Raw genomic sequence first — 6,000 nt, forward strand, 5'->3', positions numbered from 1 at the left:
TCGAAATAGCCAAAATACCACATTCAGGGAATTCCGTGACGGTCCAGTGGTTAGGTTTCGGTGCTTTCACTGCAGTGGCTCGTGTTCAATCCCTGGTCGGGGAACTAAGGTCCCACAAGCTGTGTGGCACGGCCGGAAAAAAAAAAAAAAGCCATGTTCAAGAGTTACTTGGATGGGTGGGGGGAGTTACTGGGTTAGTTCTCTTCCCCTGTTCAGTGTGGTTATATTATCCATTTGAAGTAGAGGTAGGTTTACTTGTTCTATTGGTATTAACATTTTATTCCACACATACTTGTTAATCTAATAAATTTTTGAGTGAGCAAGACATAACATAGTTCTTAAGGTCAAAACAATGCAAAAGGGCTTCCCTGGTGGCGCAGTGGTTGGGAGTCCGCCTGCCGATGCAGGGGACGCAGGATCGTGCCCCGGTCCGGGAAGATCCCACATGCCATGGAGCGGCTGGGCCCGTGAGCCGTGGCCGCTGACCTGCGCGTCCGGAGCCTGTGCTCCGCAACGGGAGAGGCCACAGCGGTGAGAGGCCCGCCTACACAAAAAAAAAAAAAAAAAAAAAAAGCAAGAAATCATATACAGAAAAGTAGAAGGTGTCCCCCATCTGTGCCACACTGTTCCCACCCATCCCCACAGGTAGTCAGTTCATTAAATAAAGTTTCTGGTTTATTCTTCCTGTATTCTTTTTGCAGGAATTACAGATACACGCCTATTTTCTTATTGCCCCTTCTTCCTTACACAGAAAGTAGCATCTTTTCCACTGCCGTTTTGCACTTAACAATACAGCCTAGAAATCAGGCCACATCATTTTGTAGAGATTTTCCTCACTCTTCTCACATCTGTACAGCTCTCCATTGTGTGGATGTACCAGAGTTTATTTAACCATTCTCCTATACACGTATATTTAGGTTGTTCCCAATATTTTACAATGACAAATACTGTACTGCTGTAACAAGTAACCCAATTATGCATAAGTGTTTTCCTATTGTTGGAGGTGTATCTTCAGGGAAAATTCCTGGAAGTGGGATGGCTGGTTCACAAGGTAAAGGCATATGCAGTTTCATTTAGTACCTATGTGATTTTTCAAGCCTTTCATGGTTCAGAAATGGGGAAAAGCTGCAAGAGGCAGGAGTGAGAGGGAGTGGAGGCTGACAGGGGAAGAGGGTGAGAATGAAGAGTGGACAGGAACCAGCCTCCCTAGGGGGCTGCACCATTGCACTGGCTCCCAGAAGCCTCCCTGGTACCCAGCTCACTAGGAACTTCTGGAAGCCCCTCCCACCTCATTCTGGGCCACACAATTCTGCAGTTTATCACATGCTTGCACCTAATTATTGTGCATGGTTTTTAGCACTCAGTGATTGCCTCCATCCTTGCATTCTTCTCTGCCAACTGCTACTATGTTCTTTAAAGAGAGGAAGTACATCTTTAAAAAAAAAATTATTTATTTGGCTGTGCCGGGTCTTAGTTACAGCACGCGAGATCCTCTTTGTGGTCTGCGGGATATGTAGTTGCGGCACAAGGGCTCTTAGTTGTGGCATGCAGGATCTAGTCCCCCGACCAGGGATCGAACCTGGTCCCCCTGCATTGGGAGCGTGGAGTCTTAACCACTGGAGTTATTTGGCTGTGCCGTGTCTTAGTTACAGCACGTGAGATCTTCATTGTGGTCTGCGGGATCTTCACTTGCGGCACGAGGGCTCTTAGTTGTGGCATGCAGGATCTAGTCCCCCGACCAGGGATCGAACCTGGTCCCCCTGCATTGGGAGCACGGAGTCTTAACCACTGGACTGCCAGGGAAGTACATCTTTTATCGAGTCCTGGAGAAACGTATCAGAGTGCACATGTAGCCTGGCAAGCCAGTTAGGCTCTGGTTCCATTATTCCTCACCTGTGAGCAGAGGTGTGAGCATGTGTGCCTGTGTGAGTGCGCTTGTACGGGGCTTCTGAAACCCCCCACCCAGACAGAACCCCCACTCCCGCATCTAGGACCCCCTCCCCAGTTCTGTCTCACAATGATGAAATCATTCCATCCAGAATTCCAATCCCAGCCCTACCCTTCCTGGGACCTCAGGCGAGTCACCTGACCTCTCTAAGCCACCATCTTCCTTACCTGTAAAGTAGGGGATATAATAACACCCGTTTCTCAGGGTTGTTGGATTAAGTGGGTACAAAACACTTAGCAACCTCCCTGGACATGGAAAGTGCTAGGTAAAGAGGGATTATTAGGGTCTTTCTTAGCCTGGCCGGGATATTTATGTATATGTAAAACAGGGACTTCCCTGGAGGTCCAGTGGTTAAGACTCTGTGCTTCCACTGCAGGGGGCACAGGGAACTAAGATCCCACATGCCACGCGGTGAGGCCAAAATATAAATAAATGAATATGTATACGTCAAACATCTGTGAAGCCCTGACCTGTCACTGTGCTGGGCCAGGAAGAGAACCATGAATAAAATATGTTACTCTCAAGGCATCCAGGCCAGCACAGGGAGGCAGGAGCGACCTGAGTAGGACAGAATCTTAGTAATGAATAATGCATGTATATAGGGCTTACTGTTCAGGCTCTGTTCTCGGTGCTTGTGTGAATCTGATCCTGTAAGGTGGGTACTGGATTATTCCATTACAGATGAGGAAATCAAAGCACACTCACAGCCAGGGAGCTGGAGGTCCAGATGCCTCCAGAGGCTGTGCTTTAAATGCTATCCCTTGCTGCTTCTCTACATGGAGCGAGGGGGAACAGTCCAGGGGATTCAGAAAGGGGCTACTGGCCTGTGCAGAGCTGCTTCTCAGACCCAGAACGACCGGCTCCACCCTCTCCTGTTCCATTTCATCGCTGATACCCCTCGCCACACCTGCCATGGTCTGTCTGTCCGCCCCTCTCCACTAGGACAATTCCGCCTCTCAGAGTCTGTCTTTATCCTCCATGCCCCAGATCCTGGTACAGGGCCTGTCCCTGTGGGTGTGTGCTGGAATTAACAATTGGACAGGTTGCATCTATGTGTCTTGGGCACGGGGCCGGGGGGCAGGGTGGCGGTGACTCGGACCAAGGCAGTGGGAATAGAGGCGGAAATCACGGGCCTGGGTGTTGATTGGCTGTGGGGAAGGGAGGCCAAATCCGGAGAACTGGCTGCCGGGTCTGGGCACAGGTGACCCCTGTGCGGTGGCCATGCACACTGAGATAGGGGACATGGATAGAGGACCAGGGTGAGGGGCCCAGCAGGCTGCTGGAAGCCCTGGTTCAACACAGTGGTTTAAGGCCTAGAATAGGGGGTATTATACCGGGGGAGTGGACCCACCTAGAAGCAGGTGGAGACTCTGCAGAACACAGATAGTAACTGGGAAGGACAGTTGGCAAGGATGATTTGGAGTTGCAAGGATTCGAGGACTGGAAAGTCACAGCAATGGGGGCCATTTAGCTTAGGGGCAAACTGCGGCCACAATAAAGTGATGAAACAGAGCTACAGAGAGTTTGGGTAACCTCAGTACACTGTGTCCCACCCTCTGTTAAATTGGGGGGTGCTTAAAATTATAAAGCTTCAGTTAACCTGAAAATTTCATCTTCTCCCGAATGACTCATTCTCCATGTGTTAAGGATAATAAGCTCCATGCTGCTTATATAATGACTAGTTGGGGTTATTTCCAGTAGGGATGACCTACAATAGAAAACGCCTTAGAGCTTTCCCTTATCTGACATCACACCCACCCTGGGTGTGACAGGGCAGTTTGCTCCCATTTTCCAGATGAGATGACTGAGGCCCCGACCTGGAAGGGGGCCTCGAGCAGTGCCAGGACCAAATAAGCACATCGCTCTGTTGTTCAGCCCACGGCGTGGGGTGGGGGCTTCTTCGGGCCATGATCCCTGGAGGCAACGAGCCAGGGAGTGGACACGATCCAGTGCAGCTGGTGAGACAAGGTTGGCAATCTTCCAGCTGTTCCTGACACAGAGCGGGTGCTCAGCAAATATTTGCCAAGTAGACAAAAATTTCATCATCCCCGTTGTCCGATGTTGCAAGTTCCTGCCTGGAACACGTGGGGCGGGTGGGACAGGTGCTGGCAGAGGCCTGGACTCTGCAGGGAGTGGTTAATTAATTATTCTGGGAGTTCAGACATGCAGGAGGCAGGGCAGGGCTCAGGGTGGCCCTGGGTCTTTCCTAGCCAACTCCTGCAAAGTTAAACCAAGCGCAGCTCCGAGAAACCTAGAAAGGCACGTCTCCATCTCCCTTCTCCCGCTTCTGAACCTGTCCAGATCCATGGAGAACCTTCCCAGGGGGAAAAAGCCCCAGCTCAGATCAGCCGGGGTTCCTTGCTAGCGGGATAGGGATGGTGGGTCTGGGGAGCGGGGTGGGAGCCTAACCAAATCTCCTTGCTTAAATCTCATGACTCAGCTCAAGGTGTCTCCTTGTGGAGGCTGGGTGACACTTGGCCACCTTCCATGAGCTTGCCATGTGTGTTTCCAAACCCTGAGTTCCACTCCCTTCTCCCTTTGATCCTGAAATTGGGAAAACCAACTCAGGTTTTCCTAACCCACTGGAGAGGCTCCTACTCTGAGAATTCTAACTCCAGTTAGGCGCCTCTCTCAAAATAGCTGTGTGCCCTTAGGCAAATCACTCAACATCTCTGAGTCTGTTGTAAAAGAGATCATTTCACTATTTCTCTCTAAAAATATACCACAGGCCAGTTTCTCCTTCCTGGCTGGGAGGCTTTTCCAGGGCAGGGACACAATTCTCATACTCACGTTCCCCGCCCTGCCCTCCGACTGCCCCCCGCCCCCACAATGCTGGAGGTACAGGAGGCACTGAACATGCTGAATAAGTAAAAGCCCTTTAAAAAATAACAAGAACACTTGATATTGACGCTGTGCCTGCCACCAAGCTAAACAGTTTCTATGGATTCTCTCACTGAACCCCCATATTGCTCAAGGAAGGTACGATTACTCCCATTTTAAAGATGAAGAAACTGAGGCTCAAAGAGGCTCAGCCATGTGTCCAAAGTCAGGCAGCCTTGCATGGGGCAACAGAGCCAGAAGCCAGATCAGAGCCTCACATGTGTTTGCTGACAAACCAAGCTCCTTGAAGAGGCAGACATTTCTAGCAGAGAAAACGAGGTCTGTCTGAAACCAGTGCGAAAGGAAGGAAGTTTCTAAACTGTTAAATTCAGCCCCCAGGGGAAGGGGTTTATGATGGGCAGACAGGGGTCCCCTCCACGTGGGGATCCCTGTCTACAGTGGTCCTGACTGCTGTGGTCAAGTGTGGCCACTGCTCCTACAGCACTGGTGCTTAACTGGGGGGTGATTTTTGCCTCTCGGGGGATATCTGGTCATATCTGGAGACATTTTTGGTCCTCACAACTGGTTGGTGCTGCTGGCATCTAGTGGGTAGAGGCCAGAAACGCTACTAAACATCCTCCAATGCACAGGACAGTACCTACAACAACAAAGAATGATCCAGTCCAAATGTCAGTCATCCCGAGTTTGAGAAACCTTGAGCTGGAAAGATGGGACTCAGCACGGGGCTCTTGGCCAAGTCCTTGTCTGAAATCCCTTCTTCTGAAGTACGTATTGTTCCCATTTTATAGATAAGAAAGCTGAGGCTCAGAGAGGTGGGGCCTGCTTTAGACCTCTTATTCAGAAAACCAGGATTCTGTCATGTTGGTCCCCCACAGATCCTGTGGTCTTGGGAGACACAACTCAGCCTCAGAGGAAATGTGTTGGGGACTGTAGGTGAGAAAGAGTAAATTCTGAGAAATCTGGGTCTGGTTCCAGCTCTGTTGTGAACCCATCACGTGACCTTGGGTAAGTCACTGCCCCCTCTGGTTTTTTTTTCCTTCTAGGGTTCCCCCCAGTGCTGGCTGACACCTGGCCCTTTGCTACCAAGAGGGGCCCCGGGAGCTGGAAGATGGGGAGGGGTAACCCAGAACCCAGGTTCTGACAGGGGGAGCCTGGGGCCTTCTCAGACACCCATGTCTACCTCTGCACAAAGACAAACGCAGAGGGGGAAC

The sequence above is a fragment of the Phocoena sinus genome, chromosome 10 (genome assembly GCF_008692025.1).
Source record: "Phocoena sinus isolate mPhoSin1 chromosome 10, mPhoSin1.pri, whole genome shotgun sequence".
Taxonomy (NCBI): Eukaryota; Metazoa; Chordata; class Mammalia; order Artiodactyla; family Phocoenidae; genus Phocoena; species Phocoena sinus.